Source organism: Sardina pilchardus, chromosome 17 (assembly GCF_963854185.1).
Source record: "Sardina pilchardus chromosome 17, fSarPil1.1, whole genome shotgun sequence".
Taxonomy (NCBI): Eukaryota; Metazoa; Chordata; class Actinopteri; order Clupeiformes; family Clupeidae; genus Sardina; species Sardina pilchardus.
In genome coordinates, this window is record NC_085010.1 from 11,436,184 (window position 1) to 11,450,440 (window position 14,257).

Genomic DNA, 14,257 nt, shown 5'->3' on the forward strand with positions numbered 1-14,257 from the left:
GATTTACTATATTGTTTAAATGTAAAACTTGTTCAGATTCATACAACACACATGTCCACCAAATTTGGTTCATTTCCGTGAATGTATGTGTCAACCACAACAGAAACGGCGCTAGGTGGCGCTATAGAGTCCCTGAGCCACGCCCTAGGCCAAAGCTCTGTCTCTGAGTTTCGATTGCAATTCTACAAATGGCTGCCAAATTACAAGAGTTTTAGAGCATGCCAAGTTGGTGAAAAAAAAAAAACAGGTAAGACGGAAAAAAGAATAATAATAATAATCTGAGCAGAAACAATAGGGCCTTGCACCTACGGTGCAGCCACTTTCAGTGGCCGCACCTCGGTGCTCGGGCCCTAAATATAGCCGCAAGCGGCGATGGCGGGCCCGAGCACCTGCGGTGCGGAGACCTGTGAAATTTCGGAATCTAACAAAGCAACATGTGCGTGTTGGTGGGCATGTGCATGAGCAACACACATGCCCACCAAATTTGGTCAATTTTCCTGAATGTATGTGTCAACCACAACAGACAACACGCTAGGTGGCGCTATAGAGTCCCTAAGCCACACCCTAGGCCAGAGCTCTATCTGTTACTATCGATAGCAATAACGCACAAGCCCACCAAATTTGGTTCATTTTCGTGAATGAGTGTGTCAACCACAACAGACAATGCGCTAGGTGGCGCTATACAGTCTCTAAGACACCCTTGGCCAAAGCGCTGTCTCTGAATAGCTATAGCAATAACACACATGCCCACCAAATTTGGTTCATTTTCCTGAATGTATGCGTCAACAACAACACACAATCTGCTAGGTGGCGCTATAGTCCCTAAGCCACACCCTAGGCCAGAGCTCTGTTTCTAAATAGCGGCAGTAATAACAAACAAGCTCACCAAATTTGATTCATTTTCGTGAATGTATGTCAACCACAACAGGTAACACACTAGGTGGCGCTATAGAGTCCCTAAGCCAAACCCTCGGCCAGAGCTCTGTCTCTGAATAGCTATAACAAAACACATGCCCACCAAATGTGGTTCATTTTTGTGAATGTTTGTGTCAACCACAACAGACAATGTGCTAGGTGGCGCTATAGAGTCCTTAAGCCACACCCTAGTCCAGAGCTCTGTCTCTAACTAGCAAAAACAATAACACACGAGCCCACCAAATTTGGTTAATTTTCGTGAATGTTTGTGTCAACCACAACAGACAATGCGCTAGGTGGCGCTATAGAGTCCCTAAGCCACACCCTAGGCCAAAGCTCTGTCTCTGACTACCAATAGCAATAACACACAAGTCCACCAAATTTGGTTCATTTTCGTGAATGTGTGTGTCAACCACAACAGACAATGCGCTAGGTGGCGCTATACAGTCCCTAAGACACCCTTGGCCAGAGCGCTGTCTCTGAATAGCTATAGCAATAACACATATGCCAACCAAATTTGGTTCATTTTCGTGAATGTATGCGTCAACCACAACAGACAATGCGCTAGGTGGCGCTATAGAGTCCCTAAGCCACACCCGAGGCCAGAGCTCTGTCTCTGAATAACTTTACCAATAACACACATGCCCACCAAATTTGGTTCATTTTGGTGAATGTACGTGTCAACCACAACAGACAATGCATTAGGTGGCGCTCTAGAGTCCCTAAGCCACACTCTAGGCCAGAGCTCTGTCTCTGACTACCGATAGCAATAACACACAAGCCCACCAAATTTGGTTAATTTTCGTGAATGTTTGTGTCAACCACAACAGACAACGCACTAGGTGGCGCTATAGAGTCCCCACGCCACACCCTATGCCAAAGCTCTGTCTCTGACTAGCCATAGCAATAACACACAAGTCCACCAAATTTGGTTCATTTTCGTGAATGTTTGTCAACCACAACAGATAAAGTGCTGCTAGGTGGCGCTATAGAGTCCCGAAGCCACACCTTAGGCCAGAGCTCTGTCTCTGACTACCAGAAGCAATTCCACATGTAGCTGCCAAATTACATCCAATTCATAACCTTTTTTCTGCCTATAACATCAACTTCCTGTTTCTTAATAAAACGCCATAATTCAAACCTTCGCCATTTCGATATACTTTTGAAATTCAAAAATCTGGTCGCAATTCCTCTCGGGCAACCCCTCAAGATAATTTTAGTGCTCATATGACATGATTTCGATAAACCGTCTAGGAGAAGTGTTTCAAAATACATGATGTGCAAAAATCATAATCATAATCATAACTCAAATTCTGGTAAGATTCACTCTGTAGTTTAAATGTGAAAGTTGTTCAGATTAACATAACACACATGTCCACCAAATTTGGTTCATTTTCGTGCATGCACGTGTCAACCACAACAGACAGCGCGGTAGGTGGCGCTATAGAGTCCCTGAGCCACACCCTAGGCCAGAGCTCTGTCTCTGAGTATCACATAGAATTCTACATATGCCTGCTAAACTACAAGAGTTTTAGAGCATGCCAAGTTGGTGAAAAAAGGGATTCGGTAAGACGGAAAAAACTATAATAATAATAATAATAATAATCTGAGCAGAAACAATAGGGCCTTGCACCTACGGTGCAGCCACTTTCAGTGGCCGCACCTCGGTGCTCGGGCCCTAAATATAGCCGCAAGCGGCGATGGCGGGCCCGAGCACCTGCGGTGCGGAGACCTGTGACATTTCGGAATCTAACAAAGCAACATGTGTGGGTTGGTGTGCCTGTGCATGAGCAACATACATGCCCACTAAATTTGGTTCATTTTTGTGAATATATGTGTCAACCACAAAAGACAACATGCTAGGTGGCACTATAGAGTACCTAAGCGACACCCTAGGCCAGAGCTCTGTCCCTGACTAGCGGTAGCAATAACACACAAGCCTACCTAATTGTGTCAATGAATGTGTCAACCATAAAAGACAACGTGCTAGGTGGCACTATAGAGTCCCTATGCCAAACCCTAGGCCAGAGCTCTGTCCCTGACTAGCTGTAGCAATAACACACATGCCCACCAAATGTGACTAATTTTCGTGAATATATGTGTCAACCACAACAGACAACACGCTAGGTGGCGCTATAGAGTCCCTAAGCCACACCCTAGGCCTGAGCTCCTTTTCTGACTAGCGATAGCAATACGAAAGAAGTCCAATAAATTTGGTTCATTTTCATGAATGTACACGTCAACCACAACAGACAACAAACTAGGTGGCGCTTAGTCCTTAAGCCACACCCTAGGCCAGAGCTCTATCTTTCAGTAGCGACACCAATAACACGTAAAACCACCAAATTTGCTTCATTTTCGTGAATGTACACGTCAACCACAACACAATCTGCTAGGTGGCACTATAGAGTCCCTAAGCCACACCCTAGACCAGAGCTTTGTCTCTGACTAGGGGTAGCAAAAACAATTTTGTCTGTGAAATTTCTAAAGTACGCCTTCTGCCACGAAGATAAATTGTAGGGTTTTAAATGTTCAAAAAAAGAGTAAAAGGTCCGCACACTTCCTCTCACTTAATTTACTTTATTAGTTCAAGGGTTTTAAATGTTCCTCATAAAAAGTCTTTTCGAAGTCCAAATAAAAGAAAATGTTGCTGTTATTGCTACGATAGACCGTTAAATTTACATGCACAGGTTTTGTACACCATTGTCATGGCCAAATTCAAGCACTTTTTAAGGACTTTCAAGACCAATTTTCCAGTATTGAAATTGTGTGTGAACAAATTCAAAGCCCTGTTGTTTGAGGTCACTGTAGGATAAAGAACCAGGAAATTTGATACAACCTTAGCCGAATACTGAACCAGCAACTATCATTAGGTTAACTGAATGGGGCATAGAAAATGAGTGTTTGCTGCCCTGTCATATCAAGTTTCCTTGTTCTTTTTCTTAATGACAGCACTCGATGAGATTGATTCACACCATATTTCAGGGGTGTGATTGGCAAAGGACAAAAAAGAGGAAAATATACCCAGCACCCTCAGGAGAAAGTTTTCAAAAATGACCCCTTAAATGATAACATCAGATGACTTTTATGAGAACTGTTTATAAACTGTGATACATATAAACATTATAACATATATCGAGGGCTGAGAACCAAAGGGGCAGTTGCGTAAGTGACATTTTGGTCAAAATTGAGTTATATACATCACCTGAAAGCTCTTGATGAGCTCTTTTTAGCTGACACAATTATAGAAGTAAAATATTTATAAATATTAAATGATTGACTAAAACAAAAACCAAAGGTCTTTAACTGTGAACATAAGCAGTTAGATTTGTTTTGGCTCTATTGTAAAGTTGGTGAAATGTCACTTACGCCCCTGTGGTTCTCAGCCTTCGATATATATAGATATACATAGACTATATTGTAATAAGTCTACGACTAATTTATAGCAAAGTAGCCTAGGCCTACTCAAGACTAAACCAGATATGGCTGAAATATGTAGGGCAGCTATCATGATCATTTTGCCAACAATGATGTAGAACCATGGATTTTCCTAGTTCATGACATGCTTTGTTTTCACTTAAACCAACATAAAGTTATAATGTTGACTACATGTTTTAATATAGACCTACTTGATAACATATAGCCTACCCCCTTAGTCCTCTAGCTCTAGTCCTGTACAATATAATAGTGAATAGGCCTATTGATATATTGATGCTGTTTGAAGAGGTTGCTTGATGATATTTAAGTTCCAAAGAAAATCAAATTGCACCACTCCCTATCCTTCCAAAGTAATATGTCCATCACCTTTCCTCCTAAAAACAAATGTCTGGCCCTACTGTTATAAGCTACATCATTTGTTCAAGTGCACACACTAAATGGAGAGCTAGGATTAAAATTCAAACTGTGCCTTTAAATAGGCGACTTTTTTCATCTATCAGCACAATGCTACAGGCCATTTTCACTAAAAAAATCAGCTCAATATTATGTGCAAGACAAGTTTACCAAGCATGCCAATGTGTTAATCTCTTAGCACTGTCGTCATACGTTTTCTCAGTGAGATGGCTATCCCGAAATATGTTTTGAATGACGTCTTGAATGACATGGGGCGCACGGAGATAAGGCTGGAAAAACGCGAAATGCCAAGGTGATAACTAAACAATTCAGTCGACCTAGGGTAGACAGGCTTTGTGGCTAAAACTATGAAAACCAGTAGGCTAGTCTGTCACAGCTAACTTCAGGCACTGTAGCCTAGACTAGTTTACACGCGCAGAAATTAAAAGTCAATATTGCCATCACGAGATTGCTGTCATTATCGGAAAATCCGGACACGTCAAACTGGATGCGAACGCGTGGCAAAGCCAACAACAACTTCATAAATTACGTCTTTCAAATAAATAATTTGAGCCTACCGTTTCATGCCTAACGTCGACAGCAAATTTCTCAGTCCATCATAGGCAAGGGTTATTAATGCATAGGCCTATAGCCTAATTTAACTAGGCTTAGTGATGGCAGATCAAATAATAAAAAAAACGTTTTGAAGTCTACCCAGAGCATGTTTGCAAACGCATGCAAAGGGATAAACTATGTTCATACCATCTTCAATCGTTTCAAAAACTAGGATTAGGCAGTCTGCCTATGCTGTTTGCATGTATTAGTTGCAGGAATCAATCGTTTGAAAAATATGGTTGTTTCTAGCCTCGTATGGTTTCACTTGGATCACACACACATTGCACGACTGCTCATATGAATCGGTGGCACCAAACTAACGTATTTCCAGATAGGGGAAACGTTTAGATTATTTTGAATAGATAGATGGTTCACTCAATTTAAAGGCAATTAATCACCACAACTGAATAACATTAACCTGCCTTGCACTGCAGGGAAATGTTCTTACCTTGATTGAAAGCTAAGCAGACGGCCAGTTCTAGTTCTGTCATCTTCTCTCCTGCTTTCTAGATGTCCATGGAGAAACGTCCTCCTTCAGTTAGGCAGAGTAAGTTCGTTGTGGTTTCAAACTTACGTCCTCCACTAATAAAGGCATTAGCTAGCTTCCACTCACAAACGGTAGGCTACTCCCAAAATGTGACACATTTGAACTTCTCATTACGTTTTACATCTGTCAAAAGTTTGGATTATGTTTCAGGAGTTAAACTGACACCTAGGCTATCAATGCTCTATTTGTAAGCTAAAATAAACTAGTAAACACCATATCGCTAACGTGCATCAATTGGAGTTAGCGAGCTAGCTTAGCGAGCTAGCTTAGCTAGCTAGCTTAGGCCAAGATTTAAAACCAGGTCGAATTTACTACGGCTGGCCCTAGGTGCCTGTTGTGTTTTCCGCTAGACCTTTTCAAACAAGACCAACTACAGTAGGCTATTTGACGTTCGTTATCGCACTGGGACTTGTTAATTACCGAACGTGACAAAAACCTGCCTTGCTATAACGTTAGCTCCCAAACGGCAGGCTACTCCCAAACAGTGACACATTTGAACTTCACGTTACATTTTACAACTGTCAAAAGTTTGGATTATGTTTCAGTAGGCCTAGTTAGGCTGTCACCTAGGCTATTAAGGCTCTATTTGTAAGCTGAGATAAACTAGCTAGTAAACACCATATCACTAACATGCATCACTTGGAGTTAGCTAGATGGAGGAAACGAGCGCTTTAGCCATCTTATTGAACCGCATCAAATAGCTTGCAAAGTTGCGTTTCAACAAAACGGTTACCTTACTTTCAAGAATAACTCCGTAGACAAAAAGTCAAAATGTCACGATATAAATCCACGAAAACACTCAGTATAGAGCTACATTGACTGAGACTTCTATGGGGTCGCCTGGATCTGCACTGACTAACAAATCACATGGTGTAGTGGGCGGGGACAGTGCTCTCGACCACAGAATGTCAAATGAGTGAGAGACTTTTACAGACAATTGAGTTTCATTCCCTAGGGCATCAAACAAATAACCCTAAATAACTCACTTTCTGTTAATGTGTTTAAAGTCAAAATTGCAGCATAGGTTAATATGACTATTAGTATTTGTAAACTCATCTCATAATACTTTAGGTAAAACTATGTGTCAACCACAATCATTAATACTCTATTATAAGTGACAAAATCACAACCACACCAAACAACATCAAAACTTGAATGTGACTGTCACTACAACCACACTATCTAATACTCCATTAAATTTCATCCAAATTAGTCACTGCTTTCTGCCTATAACACCAACTTATTGTTCCTTTTATAAGACACCTAGGTTCAAACCTGTGTGTGTGTGTGTGTGTGTCTGTGTGTGTGTGTGTGTGTGTGTGTGTGTGTGTGTGTGTGTGTGTGTGTGTGTGTGTCTGTGTGTGTGTGTCTGTGTCTGTGTCTGAGTCTCTATGTGGAAAGCGGGGGAGGTTAGAGAGACATCCAGCTGGGAGAGAGGGGAGGAGTGGAAAGAACTGTGGGGGGAGGGAAACAGTGAGGGAGCCAGACCGTGCGCGGCTAGGCACACAGACCTATAAAAACCTAATAAACCTAAATATCTCACTTTCTGTTAACATGGTTGAAATCAAAATGGCAGCATAGGTTGATATGATTATAATTATTCATCAACTCGCTTCAAAATATTTTAGCTAAAACTGTGTCCACCACAATCATTAATGCGCTTTTAAAAAACACAAACAACACCAAATTCAAAACTTTGTATATGACTGTCACTACAAACACACTAACTAATACTCCATCAAATTTCATCCACATTAGTCACTGTTTTCTGCCTATAACACCAACTTTTTGTTTCTTTTATAAGACACCTAGATTCAAACCTTCGCCATTTCAATATACTTTTGAAATTCAAAAATCTGGTCGCAATTCCTCTCAGGCAACCCCTCAAGATCATTTTAGTGCTTAAATGACATAATTTCGATAAACCGTCTAGGAGAAGTATTTCAAAATACATGATGTGCAAAAATCAGAAAATCTCACATAATTCAAATTCTTCTAAGATTCACTATATAGTTTGAATGTAAAACTTGTTCAGAATAATACAACACACATGTCCACCAAATTTGGTTCATTTCCGTGAATGTATGTGTCAACCACAGTAGACGTCGCGCTAGGTGGCGCTATAGAGTCCCTGAGCCACACCCTAGGCCACAGCTCTGTGTCTGAGTATCAAATGCAATTCTACATATGCCAGCTAAATTGCAAGAGTTTTAGAGCATGCCAAGTTGGTGAAAAATGTTACTGGTAAGATAATTATACTATAATAATAATAATAATAATAATAAGAATAATCTGAGCAAAAACAATAGGGCCTTGCACCTCCGGTGCAGCCACTTTCAGTGGCCGCACCTCGGTGCTCGGGCCCTAAATATAGCCGCAAGCGGCGATGGCGGGCCCGAGCACCTGCGGTGCGGAGACCTGTGACATTTCGGAATCTAACAAAGCAACATGTGCGTGTTGGTGGGCATGTGCATGAGCAACACACATGGCCACCAAATTTGGTCAATTTTCCTGAATGTATGTGTCAACCACAACAGACAACACGCTAGGTTGCGCTATAGAGTCCCTAAGCCACACCCCAGGCCAGAGCTCTATCTCTGACTATCGATAGCAATAACGCACAAGCCCACCAAATTTGCCTAATTTTCGTGAATGTGTGTGTCAACCACAACAGACAATGCACTAGGTGGCGTTATACAGTCCCTAAGCCACAATCTAAGCCAGAGCTCTGTCTCTGACTAGTGGTAGCAATAACACACAAGCCCACTAAATTTGGTTCATTTTCATGAATATATGAGTCAACCACAGTACACAACGCGCTACGTGGCGCTATAGAGCCCCTAAGCCACACCCTAGGCCAGAGCTCTATCTCTGTATCCATATTTGTTGTCCAAATTTGAGATGATAACCAGTGTGTTGATATGGTGTACTGTAAATCATGCATCTGTAAGGCTTACATCAATATCTTTGCTTCAGATCATTGAATTCATAAAATCTGTTGCTGTTTTTAATGTGTATGTGTGTCTTGATGTAAACAAAACGTAACTAAGTCATGATTGTTTGACTTTTCTGTATTCTGGTTATTACATGCTATTCCAACCAAGCATTTTTGTGAGGAAAAGAACCACTTTAGTGGTGGACTGGTCGGGGATTGAACCGGCAACCCTCCAGTTACAAGCCCAAAGCCCTAACCAGTAGGCCCAGCTGCCTCAAGGGGGGGGGGGGGGGTGGGTTGTGTGTGTGTGTGTGTGTGTGTGTGTGTGTGTGTGTGTGTGTGTGTGTGTGTGTGTGTGTGTGTGTGTGTGTGTGTGTGTGTGTGATTGGTGAGTGAGTGTGTGAGTGAGGAGAGTGTGTGAGTGTGTGAGTGAGAGTGTGTGTGTGTGTGTGTGTGTGTGAGTGAGTGAGTGAGTGACTGACCAGGAGTCCCTAACTGCTGATATGATATGATTCGATAAACCCTTGGTTTGATTCGATAAAGCGTCTAGGACAAGTTTTTCAAAATACATGACTTTACTGTATTCTGGTTATTACATGCCATTCCAACCAAGCATTTTTATGAGGATTAGAACTTGGGTCTGACTTAGTCAGTCCCCAATTCTATCACAAAAATGACTTAACCTGAGTAAAATCTTTATACACATGATCTTTTCTTTACCTTTTACTTTGCATCACACTGTCATTCTTGACTCTCTGTGTGTGTGTTTGTGTGTGTGTGTGTGTGTGTCTGTGTGTGTGTGTCTGTGTCTGTGTCTGAGTCTCTGTGTGGAAAGCGGGGGAGGTTAGAGAGACATCCAGCTGGGAGAGAGGGGAGGGGTGGGAAGAACTGTGGGGGGAGGGAAACAGACAAGGAGGGGGAGAGTGGGCGAGCCACAGTGAGGGAGCCAGACCGTGCGCCGCTAGGCACACAGACCTATAAAAACCTAATAAACCTAAATATCTCACTTTCTGTTAACATGGTTAAAATCGAAATTGCAGCATAGGTTGATATGATTATAATTATTCATCAACTCGCTTCAAAATATTTTAGCTAAAACTGTGTCCACCACAATCATTAATGCGCTTTTAAAAAACACAAACAACATCAAATTCAAAACTTTGTATATGACTGTCACTACAAACACACTAACTAATACTCCATCAAATTTCATCCAAATTAGTCACTGTTTTCTGCCTATAACACCAACTTATTGTTTCTTTTATAAGACACCTAGATTCAAACCTTCGCCATTTCGATATACTTTTGAAATTCAAAAATCTGGTCGCAATTCCTTTCGGGCAACCCCTCAAGATCATTTTAGTGCTTATATGACACGATTTCGATACACCGTCTAGGAGAAGTGTTTCAAAATACGTGATGTGCAAAAATCATAATCATAATCATAACTCAAATTCTTCTAAGATTTACTATATCGTTTAAATGTAAAAGTTGTTCAGATTAATACAACGCATATGCCCACCAAATTTGGTTCATTTTCGTGCATGTATGTGTCAAACACAACAGAAACCGCGCTAGGTGGCGCTATAGAGTCCCTGAGCCACACCCTAGGCCAAAGCTCTGTCTCTGAGTTTCGATTGCAATTCTACAAATGGCTGCCAAATTACAAGAGTTTTAGAGCATGCCAAGTTGGTGAAAAAAAAAAAACAGGTAAGACGGAAAAAGAATAATAATAATAATAATAATAATAATAATAATCTGAGCAGAAACAATAGGGCCTTGCACCTACGGTGCAGCCGCTGCTACAGCGGCCGCACCTCGGTGCTCGGGCCCTAATAATCTGATCAAAAACAATAGGGCCTTGCACCTACGGTGCAGCCACTTTCAGTGGCCGCACCTCGGTGCTCGGGCCCTAAATATAGCCGCAAGCGGCGATGGCGGGCCCGAGCACCTGCGGTGCGGAGACCTGTGACATTTCGGAATCCAACAAAGCAGCATGTGCGTGTTGGTGGGCATGTGCATGAGCAACACACATACCCACCAAATTTGGTCAATTTTCCTGAATGTAGGTGTCAACCACAACAGACAACACGCTAGGTGGCGCTATAGAGTCCCTAAGCCACACCCTAGGCCAGAGCTCTATCTCTGACTATCGATAGCAATAACGTACAAGCCCACCAAATTTGGTTCATTTTCGTGAATGTGTGTGCTAACCACAACACACAATGCGCTAGGTGGTGCTATAAAGTCCCTAAGACACTCTTGACAAGAGCGCTGTCTCTGAATAGCTATAGCAATAACACATATGATAACCAAATTTGGTTCATTTTTGTGAATGTATGTGTCAACCACAACAGACAATGCACTAGGTGGCGCTATAGAGTCCCTAAGCCACACCCAAGGCCAGAGCTCTGTCTCTGAATTACTATAGCAATAACACACATGCCCACCAAATTTGGTTAATTTGGGTGAATGTACGTGTCAACCAAAACAGACAATGCGCTAGGTGGCGCTATAGAGTCCCTAAGCCACACCCTAGGGCAGAGCTCTATCTCTGACTATCGATAGCAATAACACATATGCCAACCAAATTTGGTTCATTTTTGTGAATGTATGTGTCAACCACAACAGACAATGCACTAGGTGGCGCTATAGAGTCCTTAAGCCACACCCGAGGCCAGAGCTCTGTCTCTGAATAACTATAGCAATAACACACATGCCCACAAAATTTGGTTCATTTTGGTAAATGTACGTGTCAACCACAACAGACAATGCATTAGGTGGCGCTCTAGAGTCCCTAAGCCACACTCTAGGCCAGAGCTCTGTCTCTGACTACCGATAGCAATAACACACAAGCCCAGCAAATTTGGTTAATTTTCGTGAATGTTTGTGTCAACCACAACAGACAACGCACTAGGTGGCGCTATAGAGTCCCTACGCCACACCCTCTGCCAAAGCTCTGTCTCTGACTAGCCATAGCAATAACACACAAGTCCACCAAATTTGGTTCATTTTGGTGAATGTACGTGTCAACCACAAAAGATAACGTGCTGCTAGGTGGCGCTATAGAGTCCCAAAGCCACACCTTAGGCCAGAGCTCTCTCTCTGACTAGCAGAAGCAATTCCACATGTAGCTGCCAAATTACATCCAATTCATAACCTTTTTTCTGCCTATAACATCAACTTCCTGTTTCTTAATAAAACGCCATAATTCAAACCTTCGCCATTTCGATATACTTTTGAAATTCAAAAATCTGGTCGCAATTCCTCTCGGGCAACCCCTCAAGATCATTTTAGTGCTTATATGACATGATTTCGATAAACCGTCTAGGAGAAGTGTTTCAAAATACATGATGTGCAAAATTCATAATCATAACCATAACTCAAATTCTTCGAATATTTACTATAGAGTGTAAATGTAAAAATTGTTTAGATTAATACAACACACATGCCCACCAAATCTGGGCCATTTTCGTGAATGCATGTGTCAACCAAAACAGACAGCGTGATAGGTGGCGCTATAGAGTCCCTGAGCCACGCCCTAGGCCAAAGCTCTGTCTCTGAGTTTCGATTGCAATTCTACAAATGGCTGCCAAATTACAAGAGTTTTAGAGCATGCCAAGTTGGTGAAAAAAAAAAAACAGGTAAGACGGAAAAAAGAATAATAATAATAATCTGAGCAGAAACAATAGGGCCTTGCACCTACGGTGCAGCCACTTTCAGTGGCCGCACCTCGGTGCTCGGGCCCTAAATATAGCCGCAAGCGGCGATGGCGGGCCCGAGCACCTGCGGTGCGGAGACCTGTGAAATTTCGGAATCTAACAAAGCAACATGTGCGTGTTGGTGGGCATGTGCATGAGCAACACACATGCCCACCAAATTTGGTCAATTTTCCTGAATGTATGTGTCAACCACAACAGACAACACGCTAGGTGGCGCTATAGAGTCCCTAAGCCACACCCTAGGCCAGAGCTCTATCTGTTACTATCGATAGCAATAACGCACAAGCCCACCAAATTTGGTTCATTTTCGTGAATGAGTGTGTCAACCACAACAGACAATGCGCTAGGTGGCGCTATACAGTCTCTAAGACACCCTTGGCCAAAGCGCTGTCTCTGAATAGCTATAGCAATAACACACATGCCCACCAAATTTGGTTCATTTTCCTGAATGTATGCGTCAACAACAACACACAATCTGCTAGGTGGCGCTATAGTCCCTAAGCCACACCCTAGGCCAGAGCTCTGTTTCTAAATAGCGGCAGTAATAACAAACAAGCTCACCAAATTTGATTCATTTTCGTGAATGTATGTCAACCACAACAGGTAACACACTAGGTGGCGCTATAGAGTCCCTAAGCCAAACCCTCGGCCAGAGCTCTGTCTCTGAATAGCTATAACAAAACACATGCCCACCAAATGTGGTTCATTTTTGTGAATGTTTGTGTCAACCACAACAGACAATGTGCTAGGTGGCGCTATAGAGTCCTTAAGCCACACCCTAGTCCAGAGCTCTGTCTCTAACTAGCAAAAACAATAACACACGAGCCCACCAAATTTGGTTAATTTTCGTGAATGTTTGTGTCAACCACAACAGACAATGCGCTAGGTGGCGCTATAGAGTCCCTAAGCCACACCCTAGGCCAAAGCTCTGTCTCTGACTACCAATAGCAATAACACACAAGTCCACCAAATTTGGTTCATTTTCGTGAATGTGTGTGTCAACCACAACAGACAATGCGCTAGGTGGCGCTATACAGTCCCTAAGACACCCTTGGCCAGAGCGCTGTCTCTGAATAGCTATAGCAATAACACATATGCCAACCAAATTTGGTTCATTTTCGTGAATGTATGCGTCAACCACAACAGACAATGCGCTAGGTGGCGCTATAGAGTCCCTAAGCCACACCCGAGGCCAGAGCTCTGTCTCTGAATAACTTTACCAATAACACACATGCCCACCAAATTTGGTTCATTTTGGTGAATGTACGTGTCAACCACAACAGACAATGCATTAGGTGGCGCTCTAGAGTCCCTAAGCCACACTCTAGGCCAGAGCTCTGTCTCTGACTACCGATAGCAATAACACACAAGCCCACCAAATTTGGTTAATTTTCGTGAATGTTTGTGTCAACCACAACAGACAACGCACTAGGTGGCGCTATAGAGTCCCCACGCCACACCCTATGCCAAAGCTCTGTCTCTGACTAGCCATAGCAATAACACACAAGTCCACCAAATTTGGTTCATTTTCGTGAATGTTTGTCAACCACAACAGATAAAGTGCTGCTAGGTGGCGCTATAGAGTCCCGAAGCCACACCTTAGGCCAGAGCTCTGTCTCTGACTACCAGAAGCAATTCCACATGTAGCTGCCAAATTACATCCAATTCATAACCTTTTTTCTGCCTATAACA

At 42.5% G+C, this 14,257-nt stretch overlaps 1 protein-coding gene across 2 annotated transcripts in view; it reads right to left on the reverse strand.

Annotated features, from left to right (window-relative positions):
• gnptab (N-acetylglucosamine-1-phosphate transferase subunits alpha and beta) overlaps positions 1-14,257 on the reverse strand; it is a 50,298-nt gene that overhangs the window by 22,431 nt on the left and 13,610 nt on the right. The gene's annotated exons all lie outside the window — the stretch shown is intronic.